Source organism: Triticum aestivum, chromosome 2B (assembly GCF_018294505.1).
Source record: "Triticum aestivum cultivar Chinese Spring chromosome 2B, IWGSC CS RefSeq v2.1, whole genome shotgun sequence".
Taxonomy (NCBI): Eukaryota; Viridiplantae; Streptophyta; class Magnoliopsida; order Poales; family Poaceae; genus Triticum; species Triticum aestivum.
The window spans coordinates 650,838,554-650,853,564 of NC_057798.1; the positions used below are offsets into that span (position 1 = coordinate 650,838,554).

The 15,011-nt window shown below is 45.9% G+C and overlaps 1 pseudogene; it reads right to left on the bottom strand.

The window, feature by feature from the left end:
* Window positions 1–3,802: 3,802 nt before the first annotated feature.
* LOC123041897 (coniferyl alcohol acyltransferase-like) lies at window positions 3,803–5,888 on the bottom strand (annotated as a pseudogene).
* Window positions 5,889–15,011: the final 9,123 nt, after the last annotated feature.

Below are 15,011 nucleotides of genomic sequence, written 5' to 3' on the forward strand. Positions count from 1 at the left end.
CTTTCTCCCATCGTCTCTTCGATGGTAACCGACAAAAAAATGGGGTGGGGGTGGGGGCGGCTCTTCCACCAACTGTAGTGGTTATCTTTTTTCTGTTTTTGCCTAACGATACCTTCGGTCGCCATACCTGACAGGAAAGCACCTGCGCGTGATTTGTGCCAAATCGAATGGCCTTGGAGGGTGCGCTCGACGTCTTCAAATATTGCAGTTCCACTAATAAGCATTTGGGAACGACTTATATGCGAGTTTAGTGAACAGAGTAGTCATGAGAGGCAGCTTATAATGACTTTTCATTGATAAGCAATCATAGTAGGCAAACTAAGAATAAGTTGCTTTCCTATAAAACTAAAGTTACCTCTTTAGCACACAAAGTTGCTCAAAACAAAATTTTTGTCGAAACATGTCCATATGGGATCTAGTTTTGAAGAACTCGTCGCGAGAAACCCAACGGTGAAAACGAATCTGAATTCCGATACTTAAATCAAAAGTTACGGCTTTTTAAATTTTTACTAGCAAACGGGCCCGTGCGTTGCAATGGGAGAAAAGAATAACACACGCTCTTAATTTACAAAAAATGGTCTATAATTTGAGTATTTGTAACTACGGCCCAACAAATATGGTCTTTGCCAACAAAAGCGCGAGTTCAAGATTCCACATGTCTTCTATTTAAACACGGCTTGCATGTAGATTTAATACGTATAAAGAAACGGGCAAAGAAATAGGCAAGTGATTTTCAATTTCGTCTTCAATCTTGATTTTGCTAAGATGTTTACTAATCCACAATCCGTACCAGTACCGAAGAAACGGGCAAAGAAATAGACAAGTGATCTTCAATTTCGTCTCCGATCCTGATTTTGCTAAGATGTTTATTTATCCACAATCCGGACCAGTACCGATAAGAAAGAAAGATGGATAATGCACTGTTGATTAAGATTGCACCCTAAATAGTATTATTTTCTAAATGGTTAACAGGTAAAATGTTTTTGCCTCACGATACCTTCGGTTGCCATACCAGACAGGAAAACATCTGCGCGTGATTTGTGCCAAATTGAATGCCTTGGAGGGTGTGCTTGACGTCTCCAAATATTGCAGTTGCACTAATAAGCATTTGGGGACGACTTATATGTGAGTTTAGTGAACAGAATAGTCATGAGAGGCAGCTTATAACGACTTTTCGTTGATAGTGAATCATAGTAGGCAAAATAAGAAAAGTTGCTTTCCTATAGCATTAAAGTTGCCTCTTTAGCATCCAAAGTTGCTCAAAACAAAAAGTTTGTCAAAACATGTCCATGTGGGATCTAGTTTTGAAGAACTCGTCACGAGAAACCCAACAGTGAAAACGAATCTGAATTCCGATACTTAAATCAAAAGTTGCTTTTTAATTTTTTATTAAGCCCAAATAAATGCATGTGATTGTCCTTTTTTGACTGATTTATGTAAAGTAGGCAACGCGATGGGATGAGAAACATATATTTTCCTTTTTCATAGTATAATGATGACACAGAATCCTAATTACTTGCTTTGTAGTGTAAGCTTTTTACCGTGTACTGTGTGCGCTCGCCACGTTTATTGAGCGCAGCTGCATCAATTAGTATTTGGGAAAAATATATGACACTTGTATAGGCTAGCCTAAAAACATCTTATATTTTGGTACATAGGTGCTAATTCTGTGGGACGACCGTAGCTAATTGTTTTCACTGTTTTTCTGTTTGTATTTTCTTCGGTCTTTTTGCTTTTCCAGTTTTGTTTTTTTGTTTCTTTATATTTTTATCTCATGTTTTTTTAAAGTTGTGAACTTTATTAAAATCCCTGAACTATTCAATTTTCTGAACAATATTCAAATTCGTGATCTTTTACAAAATCACGAATATTTTTTTAATTCATGAGCTCTTTTCAATTCATGGATGTTTTTCAAATTTACAAACTTTTTCAAAGCCGTGGTGTTTTTTTAAATCCAAAGTTCTTACAAAACGTGAGTTTTTCCAAAAAATTTATAATCATGAACTTTTTCGAAATTCACAAACTTATCTCAAATTCATAAATTTATTTAAAATTTGTGAAAAATTTCAAGTGCATGAAGTTTTTGAATCTGTGAACTTTTTTCAAATCTGTTGTCCTTTTTGCATATTCATGAACTTTATCAAATTTGTGAATTTATTTTCAAATCCATGAGCATATTTAAAATCTAGGAACATATTTTAAAAGTTGTGAACAATTTTTCTATTCGTGAACATTTTATAAAATTCTAGCCGAACCCTATAAATTTGACTCCTCAAACACCACCTCAAACCTTAACTCCTTAAATTTGAGTAGTTCAAAAAACACGAACCTAACCAAAAACTATCAAACTTAACTACTCGACCCTACATGGAAGCCTCTCTCCCTCTTCTTACTTCTTCCTTCTTTCTTGTTCCTTTCATGCGGCCAACGACTCAGCACTAGATGATTTTCATGAGCTAGCTAGTACTTAGGATAGATGTTCCGCAAAAGTAATTTGACAGAGGCTCATGGTTCGCAATGTAAGCGTGCAACACGGTATTTAAAATTCCTCTTCCATGAGCATGGCTTGGGTTCTTCTTCGTCCAAAGAGGTTTTCCCACTTATCCCTCTCCTATGGCGCGATGGCATCGTCCGGAATGAAAGGATTCACCGAAATCGACGATGGCGGCTGGCGGCCACTTTTTATGTATGCTTTCTTCTTGTACATTGAACTTTTCCTCTTTGTAGATGGTCCTCCCCGTGTGTTGCAGCTTTGCACATGTCGCCATCGGGCTAGGTACGACAAGGGGGAGCGCCGCCGTGGCCGAAGAAAACGATAGCCGGAATTTGGTGGCCAAAGGTCGACGGGGCTACGACGTCCGGGGTGATTGCCGGAGGCAAGGAATACGATGGGGGTGACGCCGGAGTGAAGGCGACTGAGCAACAGCTATTTGAGGAGTTGGTTTTGGCTGCTCAAATCTATGAGAGAAGTACTCTCCCCAAAAATTTGAATAGTTTGACTTAATTTCTCAAAAGGGAATCTTCCGGGGAGTTAAGCCGTTTTGAGGGTTCAATTATAAATGTTCTAAGAGTGCCCGTGTGAGATGGGCTAAATAGAGAGACGCGATTAAGAACCATGGTTCAGTCGAACGTATAGTCCACGTGTACCATTCAACAATTGTATACATGTGGATCCGTGCCATGCATGCCAACTCCGTCCAACACTTCGCGTCATGCATTGTTTAACATGCAAATAGCTTCCACCATGATTTTTAATCAACCATGCACGGATCCTCATGAACAGTGTTCAAAGATCAATGGTGTCGAGCATAGGTTCGGCTGAACCATGGTCTTTAAAACATTTTCGACCTAAATAGCTAATGAACCAAAAGCAGGTGACACTTTATAAGCAATCATACTTCCATTTCTGACCAAATCCGCTATTTTATCACCCGATATTATATATCGACTGATGATCGATCCCATCCGAAGGAACAAGCTAATTAACTAAATGGTGAGCGAATACAGATGACACTCATGAGCGATCACATGTCCCTCTCTGACCAAATCCTCTATTTTATCAGTCCTTATTATCACATCTGATGGAGCAAGTTAACTAGCTAGCTATAGTGTGTCAAAACAGATAACACTTAAATACTCCATACGTCCTATAATGTAAGACATTTTTTAAACACTACACCAGTGTAAAAAAAACGTTTTACATTATGAGACGAAGGGGGTATTTAATTAGCAAGCACACGTTCTTGCACTATTTTTACACACAAAAGGCCTTGTAGAGCAACAACTTTTACACACACGCACATATATATATACCAGCAACGATCTAGTTGGTGGTGTTACAAATTTACAATACGTACATACGTACATACACAAAATATAAATAACAGGCACCACAACTGTCCTTCATCCGAACACATAGCTGTTCTCCAGAACTTTGAAAACGGTCGGCTCCTCCTCTATCACCTTCACCAGCTCCGGCGCCGCATGCACGTACACCACCCACTCGCCGTCCCCGCGCGCGCTCGGCATCGGCATCACGTAAGCCGCGCCGGCGGGCCACGGGAAGTGGTACGACGCGAACGCCGGCAGGCCCGTCCCAAAGTTAATCTCCCGGACTGGGAAACTCATCCCCGACGACACGATGCACGCCGTCGCCTTGTTGCCGCCGGTGCCGCCTAGGTACGCCCTGGCCGCGGCCGGTTTGGGCCGTAGCGCCTCCACCCAGTCGATGAGCCCCCGGAAGTGCTCATCCGTCGCGGCCTCACGCACCCACCGGTGGACGTCATCTGCCACGTCGGCGAGCGCCATGCGACGACGAAGGTCGTCCGTGCTGGTGACACCGTAAGTTATGGTCAGCACGTTACCGAAGTAGGCCTTCATGGCGCCGTCCGGTGACATGCGGGCGCGCCCGTCCACGACCATGCCCATGCAGCACAGATGCTGATGCGCTGAGGCCGCCTTAGAGCAGAGTTGCCACAGGTGGGCCGTGAATGCCTCAAGCTTCGTGCGCCCTGGCCCGGCCGTGGACTGCAGCGCCGCGACGTCGGCCGTGGCTATATGGTAGATGCGGTTGACAGCGGTGGCGGCAACGGTGGCCGGAGGGGGTGGCGGCGCTGAGCTCAGAGGCGAGAAAAGGCGGTCGATCAGGGCAGGGATGGGTCGCGCGGGGACACTAGGGAGCGGCGGAAGGTCGGGGCCGGTGGTACGAAGCCACCACGGGCTGCGGCGCCCCATGCGACGAGGAACATGTTGAAGGAGTAGGCGCGTCGCAGACCCGGTGGTCGAAAGTGCAGCCGACGACGGCGCCGCCGCACTTAAACTTTGTGACCTGTAGATGCGTGCATGTAGCACGCAACGGGATCAGTAAAAGATATGGATATAAGTATATCTCTAGGCTAGATAACAAAAGAGGATGTGACTAGGTCTCAGTGTCTCAGTCCTACGAGGCTTTATCAAGTCTTTGTTCAGTGTAAAGTATATAAAAAGAAAAAAGAAAACTAAAATAAAATTGTACAAATCTCCATGCAAGATCCAAAAAGTATAGCATCGACACATGAACATAACAAAGTCTCAGACTATTGAAACTTAATAAAACTGAACAAAATAACATCTTATTATGGTTGGAAAAAGTATCTTTAGGGCATCTTATTATCTTGTCTATAATTTCTCATATGAGAGCATCTTTTTTTGGATTTATATTGGAATTTCATATGAGTGCATCTCATCATCTTGTCCATACTAGGCTGCCACGGTGGTGCCCTAGGCCGCCTAACGCGTGAATGATCCGGTGAATGACCTGCTCCATGTATATAAACTCCTTTTACCCCCGCAAAAAAAAAGACCTGCTCCATGTTGGGCTTATCTTCACCTGTTTTTCACGTGGACCTGTGTATTACTTTTTTTTGGAGTTAATGATTCTACAATGATGATTATAGTACTACCTGAACAGACATGACGCCGGCCTTCTTGGAGGGAACAAGCTTGTCGATGCCCTCGTCCACGATGCCCAACCGGAGCTCCCGCAGCTCGGTGTCGCCGGCGCTTGCCTCGGTGAAGTCGACGCCGCGGCAGGTGCACAGCAGCTCCGGCTCGCCGTCACCGTTGGCCACAACCTCTCCCGCGAGCGGGTAGTACGCCACCAGCACTTTGGCGAGCGCCTCCTTGAGCGCAGCCGCGGTGGGCGCCGGGTGGAGGTAGCAGAAGAAGACGCCGACGTCGATGGGCGGCAGGAGGAGGTCCAGGTTAGACAGCGGCAGGCGGTGCTCCTGCAGCGGCAGCGCCGGCGCCACCGTCGTCGCCGACATGATGGTCACCTCGCCGCCGTGCGCTTCGGTGGTTTCCCTCACCATGGCGTGCGCTGTACGTGTGCGTTCGTGTTGTAGGTATCACGAGAGATGAGTGCATGTCTGAAGTCGAAACGAGATGTGGTGCTGCTATTTAAAGGGAAGGGGTTAGGTAAACTAGTACGTCAGAGCACGTGTACTGCACGCGTAATGCGATGTTAATCATCATTCATAGTTCCTGTTCGGGAAAATTAATCCTTTCTACTCCCTCCGTCCGAAAATACTTGTCATCAAAATGGACAAAAAAGGATGTATTTAGAACTAAAATACATCTAGATACATCCCCTTTTATTCATTTTGATGACAAGTATTTCTGGATGGAGGGAGTATGAGTTAACTACTTCATGTATTCACTGGCCTACCATTTTCAGCAATGTGAGTTTGGTGGCATTTGTCTGGTTCAGTGGTTTGGGTGGCGTTACCCTTTTGTTTTAGATGAGAAATGACTGCTTAAGTTCTTAACTGTCTAGCTACTAAAGTACCAAGATGAAGATTACATGCTGATGAGATTTTGTTTCCATATATAAATAAAAGATAGTAACACATATACTTGCTAAGATATTATTTCTTTGAGGACGGTTGGTTTGGGACATACGAGGATAATGTTAGTATATATTGGCCCATTGCTATAGGATTTCTTATCTTACGTTATCTTTAGGATACCCTAATGCCGTGTACTCTATATGAACTGCGAGTGTGGCTCCACACAACACAATGATATGTAGAAACACTAGCTAGGGAGTAGGGAGCACACATGTGGACAATGGTCTATTATAATTTACCGTCACTAAGAGCATCTCTAGCAGATATCGCAAAACCGGTTAACTCCCAAAAAAACTCGGTTTGAGGAGTTAAACCGGACTGAGCCGATCCATTATGCGCTTTAACTCCTAAAAAAAATCTACTCCTCGCGTCAGCCACCACTTATATGTACTCAATTACAGCTCGTTCTCGGGATAATATTTTGCTTCCCCCATGCCCGTCGCTCTCCCAGCTCGGCTGCAGATCAGGAGTTGCAGCCGACGTTTCGAAGCACGCAGCCACCCCGAGCACACACCCATGAGCCCCGCCCTTCTGGCACCGCCGAAGAAGAAGTACCATGGCGTGCGACAACAGTCGTGGGGGACGTGGGTTTCTGAGATAATAGACCGGGACACGGGCCGCCGGTACTGGATCGACTCCTTCCAGTTGGTAAAGTAGGTGGCAACCGGTGAGGGCCTACGACATGCAGGCGGCCCTCCTCCACGGTAGCCGGGCGAAGATAAACTTCCCCCTCAGAGCAATAGTTCCATAGTTCGTCACCATCGACCCCCAAGTAGTCCTTCACCGTGATGTGCAGGAGAATCGGGAGGCCTTGGAGCGGATCGATGAGGCATACAAGGCCGAGCTCCCCTGGAATCATCCAGAGCTCGTCGTTGAGGATCTTAGGGTCCTCGAGCTGTACAAGAAAGGTGCCGAGGAGGCCAGGCCGTCTGGTAGGGAGTTCATCGCCCTTTGCTCGTGACTCCAGCTCCGGGTCTGGCGATGACATGGATTGGGAGACGCTTGCGAAGGAAGAATATCATTTGTTTTAGTTTTTATTTTGCTGAAATGACTAGTTTAAATTTGTGTTATGCAATGTAGTTTAAATCAAATTGTGCTACCTATGTTTACATTTGTGTGGAAAAAATGTTAGACAGTTAAATTTAGGAGTTCAGTTAGGAACCACTTTTTTTCTACCGCAAAAAAAAGGAACCACTTTTTTTAACTCCTCAAATTTAAAGAGTTTAAGTTTGAGGAGGCATATAAGGGGCTAAATTATAAAGTTTCGGCTAGAGATGTACTAAGATATCTGCTCTTGATGTGCTCTTCACACATGAAAGACTCACGCCTGCACAGGGGTAAAAAGAAACCGTGTCGATGTGGTATTTAACCTGCGTGTAGTTTTTTGAGATGGTCTTACACACATGAGCGAATATTTGGTCAAACGACCAAGTATTTGCACCAAACTGACTTTGCTGACCAGAATCACTACGGGACAATACCTAGAGAGGGAGTTGCGCTGGTGGATAAGAATATTCAGCGAAGATGTCAAAGCCTAGTTTAGGAATCAAGCTACGCTACTCGAGGGAGCCGGTCGAACACCGTTCTGGCCGGTGCCCCTGCGAGTAGTTTAGCGCAAGGTTTTGGTTACCGGTCGAAATTTCGAGATTTACCATGGTTACCGCGTATTTCCGTGCCCCTCGGTAAATCCACGTACCAAGCAAAAAATACCAGTTATTTGAATTTTTTGAATTTAAACACTCAATTTATAGTAAAGTACATAGAATCTAATTAATACCATGAGAGTTGGTTTTGGCTTGTTGGTCGGAACCTAGTTCCTGTTTTGAGAGGTCTTTGGTTCAAATGTTCTTCATTAACTTATTTGAATTCAAAATTCAACTATAAAATTCGTTCGGAATATTCTCGGTATTTTTCGGTATTTCTCGGTAACCGTGGTAACCGCGTTTTCCAGTCCCCCTCGGTAAAAATGCCTCATTCGGTAACCAAAACCTTGGTTTAGCGTGCGTTTACCTTTTCAGTGAAAAAGTGAGAACGTAAAAAGTCAAATTAGTTTCCACGGGACATGATTGTTAATTGGTGTATGCAGGAAGGGAAGGCGGCGTGGTAAAAGCGACGGCGATTTTCATGGTAATTTATTGAAGGGGGACGAGAGAGTGAGCAAAGCATGACAGAAACCAAAACGGTCGTGGTCTGCCGAAGAAACCCTAGACCCAATACGGTCCCAAGGTACGGGCTGCTGCAGCCCACCGACGGTTTCTCCCTCGCCAATGCAAAGCTCGATCGGGTCCTTTGTTGGAAATTCTCCCACAAGATCGATCACATCAAATTGTACGAACACACGCGCATAAAAATCTAATTGCCAAGGGCTTTTGTCGTGCCCTTTTTTCTCCTTTTATTTTCTTGTTTCTCAACTCGCGGTGTTACAAATCTCACGTTGGGGCTGTGCATATATAGCATAAACCACCGACCCTTTGACCTCTCCTAAGCCTACACGGACATAGCATAAATTCCAAACCGGACTCAACGCTAGGAAATCCTAACCAAACTTAGCTAGCTACTGGTGACTCCAATTATGACACGGACTAGCCTAAACCTGTAGCGCATGTGATCAAGATCCTAACCGGACTCTCCTAATCTAATTATATGGCAACGCTGATCACTTTCTATATAAACAAAACTCAAACGCAACTTAACACTAGTGGCACGTAGGAATGTTTGGATTATCCAACATTCACCCCCTAATCCAAACATCCGTCTCTTTACGTGAACAATACACGCAGACGACCTCCTGTTTGTCTTGTCTCGCCGGTTGTCTCCAGTGACGTGACTTACTGGACCCCAACCTCTCTCTTTTTGCAATGATGGTCACCACTTCACCATCATCTTTTCTTTTTTCATGCCGACTTGCAGACTGAAATCAACGATTACCCGGACTACCAGCCATGCTGACACATCTTAGCGTGCTACATGCCGACTAAACACATAGCCCCATGCAGGAACTCGACTTAACTGGTCCGCGTCCATCTTCATGTTGATTTTCATCTTCACATCAAGTGCTTGCACACGGGGAGACACATCTTTTTACCCGCCACATCTTCACTTTCCCGTTGTCATTGTCGCCGATGCCACATCTTATCTAACGACACCTCCTGTCCAGCGGCAACACAACTCGCCATATACGTGCAACTCATCTCTACCGTATATGAACTCGCCGGAATTCCTTGATCACGAACGGAAACGCAAGGCATGAATTCCTTTTTCCGCCAGGTCTCACTCGCAATTCTCCTCTGCCAGTGACACATCTCAACTGCAGCAAAAGATTCACACACCTGAGCTCTTGGACGCACCTTACAAGAACTCATGTGCACACCTTGACGACAACTCGCAACTTTGTCGCCTCTTCCTCACTCCCCCGAACGATGATCTCGATGATTTTCTCGGTGTCGCAACTTTGGCACCTCCATAACCATCAACGATCACCAACGCCTTGTAGACGACAGCCTTCTTGCCGTCACTCCACCAAGCAAAGATCACCTGATCCTCCTCGTACGTCACTCCTCGAACGAACATTGCCTTCTCCTCCTCGTCGCTGCACCACCCAGCGACCATATCGCCCGCTCATCGTTGTCGCTACACCAGCGACTGTTGCCCGTTCCTCCTTGTCGCTACACCAGCGACTGTATCGCCTGCCCCGAGGCGCTAGCAGGGTCACCACCCCTGGGCAAGCGCAGCTTCACCGCGACCTTGCTCTGATACCAATTGTTGGAAATTCTCCCACAAGATCGATCACATCAAATTGTACGAACACACGCGCACAAAAATCTGATTGCCAAGGGCTTTTGTCGTGCCCTTTTTTCTCCTTTTATTTTCTTGTTTCTCAACTCGCGGTGTTACAAATCTCACGTTGGGGCTGTGCATATATAGCATAAACCACCGACCCTTTGACCTCTCCTAAGCCTACACGGACATAGCATAAATTCCAAACCGGACTCAACGCTAGGAAATCCTAACCAAACTTAGCTAGCTACTGGTGACTCCAATTATGACACGGACTAGTCTAAACCTGTAGCGCATGTGATCAGATCCTAACCGGACTCTTCTAATCTAATTATACGGCAACGCTGATCACTTCCTATATAAACAAAACTCAAACGCAACTTAACACTAGTGGCACGTAGGAATGTTTGGATTATCCAACATCCCTTGCCTAGCTAGGTTCTTTCCCTCTCGTAGCAACCGGCACACAGAGAGAGAGACCACAGTCACACGGTCGATCGGGTGTTCTCCACTCCATTGGAAAAAGACTTGATTGAGCAGGTTAGTTGGCCTAGCACTAGCTACAAGCCTACAACACACCCAATATCCGTATCATGGCGCTGTTTACCACGCTGATCGACCGCCTCCACTCCATCTCAGTTCGGACCTTGGACGCGGATGGCTGATCAGCCAAAGCGGCCGGCCAACCACTCGATATAGGACACTTGATTGCCACTTGTCACAGTAGCAACTAGCAAGCAGCAACACGTACGATCATGCATTCGGCAGTTACTTCTTGGCCATCATTGCTGTTTACCACCTGAGGAACGCACAGCTCGTCGGACGGAACGGAACACCGATCGACGACGTGCGGGACGCGCGCGTATCGTGCATTGACGGGAATTCGACGAGACGGATCCTCAGAGAACTAAAGCGCTGCCTGTTTGCTACTCGCCTACTCCGTACCTAGATTCTCAGAGATGGCATAGTAAAATTCTCGCCTGCCTCGCGCGCGCGCGCGCATGCACAGACCAGAATGGTGATCGATCGAGTTGGTGACACAGGGAGCGAGCGAGCGAAAGCTAGGGGTTGCCTTTCCGGGCGTAGGAAACTCGGATCAAGTACGGGTAGTTCCGGCGACCCTTTTGCTTCATTCGGACACTAGCAATTGGCACAAGTAAAGATCGAGATCCGAGTGATCTCCTCCATCCGCATGCATACATATGCATCAGCGTCATCCATCGACAGGGACAGGCAACTGCACCTTGAGTAGACGGTTCCCGTCTCCGTCTTCCCAGCTTCCATTCGCCCAAGCTAGCGAGATAAATCGATGGGATAGATATATGTGCGCTCGATACGATCGGATCGTAGCGGTTCAGACTTGAGAGAGAAGCAAGCCATGGCAAATCTAGAGGCGCACACACTCAACAGTTCCATTGACCGGAAGCACACACGGCGGCGTCAACGCAGTCATTACAAGTTAGCATTGCTTATTATGAGCCTGTGTCTGATTTATGACCGATTGACTGTGTCTGTCACCTCGTGGCCCTTTAGATGGATTGGGAAAGTTTTACCCCGATCGTTGCCGTGTTGAACCTTTCAAGGCTTGCTATGTGATGCCGAATTACTCTGTCCAGATAGATTGGGCTGCTCGTTGCAAGGAAAACCTTATTTACTGTCTCTTGGTGCACTGTCTTTGTTGGTGTGCATGCATTGACCCTGAGGCAGCTCTTTCTTTTGAGTAACATATGAGATGTGACACTAGGTCACTAGCTATACTAACACAAATTAAGCACACTGTGAAAATTTTCTCTTTTAGTCTGCTGGTAGCAAACCATATACATAACGAGCACTACAGAACGCATCTACATAGCTCCCACTGCAACTGCAACTGCAACGTGACGGTACCTACTGGACATCCATTGAAATCTAGGAGTGTTGTCCCTCTCACTCTACTACTAGCAGAGTGGCTAGGTAGACATCCTACCTAGCGGTCATCGGGTCCAACCTGAGTGGGGATCATCCACTACCATGTCAGGTCATGCACGCAAGGCTTGCGCATCACATCGATCCGCGGTGCAAGACGCACACGCTGTTATTTAGGTGCACCAACACTACACCATGAGCGTCCAATGGCTTTACACTACTAGGAAAAGGCTAATTAGTGGCGCACCTGTTTTGGCCATTAATGACGCACTACAGGTGCGTCACTAGCATCACGCCACTAATAACTAATACTAATGGCGCATCCCTGGTGCACCATTAGTATACCAGACAATAGTGGCGCATCAGGGAGTGCGCCATTAGTATGTCAAAGGATGCGCCATTACTATGCCTCCCAGGGGGCCATATTTACCTTGTGCTCTGGGTTATTAATGACGCACATCTAGCTAATGCGCCACTAGTGTGTTTACTGCAGTGCGCCACTAAAGTGCTGTGCGATGCGCCACTAATATGAATTTTAGGAATTATTATTTTTTCTTTTCTGATATTTGCACAAGTTACAAAATATATTGCTGCACAGAATATAGACAGCACAACATATAAACAACAGATTTATCGAATACAATAGAAGATTAGTCTTCGAATACAATTCATCATATTAGTCTTCGAATTCAAAATACCGAACAAAGTTAGAACATTACAAGTCTCGAGACCGCGAGTAGCGAGTTTGTCTTCACATTACAAGTCGATATCGATCATCTAAACTACCATCACATAGAAGAGAGCTGCGGTCATCACGATGAGCATCATCGCGATGAAACTGGTCTTCATCCGGTTCCTCCAACGCTCCCTCCTCTCTCCCGCTAGATAGCGCGCATATCTAGCTTCCGCCTCTGCCCTAGTGGTGTACCTTTTGTAACTGTTACCGCTGAAACGGTGAACCTGTCTCCGACACTCCTCTCAGTGATCGTAGACTTCGGAAACCTTACCCTTGTACACGACATACGCCGGCATCTCTATGCACTAGCCAAAATGTTAGTAGCAATTCACAGACAATACATAAGCAATATATAAGTATGCAACAAAAGGATCGGAAGAGAAAAGCAACACATTAATAGCACGATTCATGGTCCTACTAATAAATAGCATCGATTACATATAAGTTGAACGACTGTCCAAACCAAAGAGACATACAAGTTCATTAAAGTTTAATTACAACATGAGCTAATCGATATTTCATAACTACATAGCATCACTACTTTCGACTCGACTCAGGGACCGGAACGTGGATGAAGCCGCCATCTTTCGTGATGGTCATGAAATCGCGGTCGTTGTCAGCCTGCATTTGTAGCGTTGTTTCTATCTCACTGTTGGACGGTTGATATCTGAGGTAGAACTGCCCCAGGGTATGAAAGACATCTTGATGGATGATTTCCGCAAACTCCGACTGGATGCGAAAGAATTCTTATCTGATGTCCGTGTCCTGGATTGCCGACAAGCGTGCGACCCAATCTTTGAGATTATTTGGTAGCAGAAGGTGATTATGGTCCCGTATGATCGCCCGCATGTGATGGAGGGTGTAGTAGGCATCCTTCTGACCGCCAGGCGGCTGCTTGACGCAGGGGGACATCGTATTGTGGGTGAACACGTGCTGGCCGTACCTACGAATTGGCCTGCTGAAGGTGCCTCCAGATCTGGCGTAGCCGGGAAGAGTTTCATCAAGAACTTTCTTGATATTTATGTAGTCTTTCTTTGACTGGTGGTCCGAGTCGAAATATGTGGCCATGGAATATTTCAGGCTTAAGAGGATGAGTGTGCAATGTGTGACATTGCACAAAACACGGAATGTTAAAAAAATGAACGATCAAAATCTAAGAAATCATATGTTACGGGGTGGTGAGGGGATGACTTACTCGGAAAAGTAAGGCACGAGGAAGTTATCCTTATCTGGGTTTGCCAGAATGACGCCTTCGAGGTATGAACTCGCGACTTGCCGGTCCCCAGCACTGCCCAAGATCTTGGCACGCATGTAGAAGGGGTTGACTATCACGATGTCCGGGGTCTTGTCTCTAATGATCTGCATCTCCATACTCAGCGAAAATAGCCGAATGAAGGTGTAGTGCAGTGGATGAAGGTTAAACATAGCGAAGATGTCAGCAAACCGCAGGACGATCATACCCCCGATGACGCTATCGACAAAGCCCTTGCCCTCTGGCACCTTGGCCACGAAAACTGGGTATGCCACATCATTCTCGGAGAGACGCCGCTTCTCCAAAGAAAGAACACTGTCATGCAGACTTCGCATAGCACCGGTTGCAGCATTGAGCAGATTAGTCGATAGCATCGGCCTACCCGCCACATGCACCCTCCTCAAGATATCCTTAGGTGAAGGAGGCCCGTCCTAAGCACGGATCATACTCGGTGCCGGCTGGCTCGCACCCTTGTTAGTCTTTCTTTTCCGCCCCTTCTTCTTCTGCTGCTGTAATGGGATCGAGTTCTGCTCAGAGACCACCTTCTTGAGTGTGTTGGGGCTGATAATATTTCGCATCTCGGCTATCGAAGGCTCGGTGAAGGCGGGTAGACCAACGGGGTTCTCGATGCCTAGATAATTCATGCAGTAGGAGATGTATTGGAAATATGCCCCAGAGGCAATAATAAAATGATTATTATAATATTTCCTTGTTCATGATAATTGTCTAATATTCATGCTATAATTGTGTTATCCGGAAATCGTAATACATGTGTGAATACATAGACCACAACATGTCCCTAGTGAGTCTCTAGTTGACTAGCTCATTGATCAACAGATAGTCATGGTTTCCTGACTATGGACATTGGATGTCATTGATAACGGGATCACATCATTAGGAGAATGATGTGATGGACAAGACCCAATTCTAAGCATAGCACAAGATCGTGTAGTTC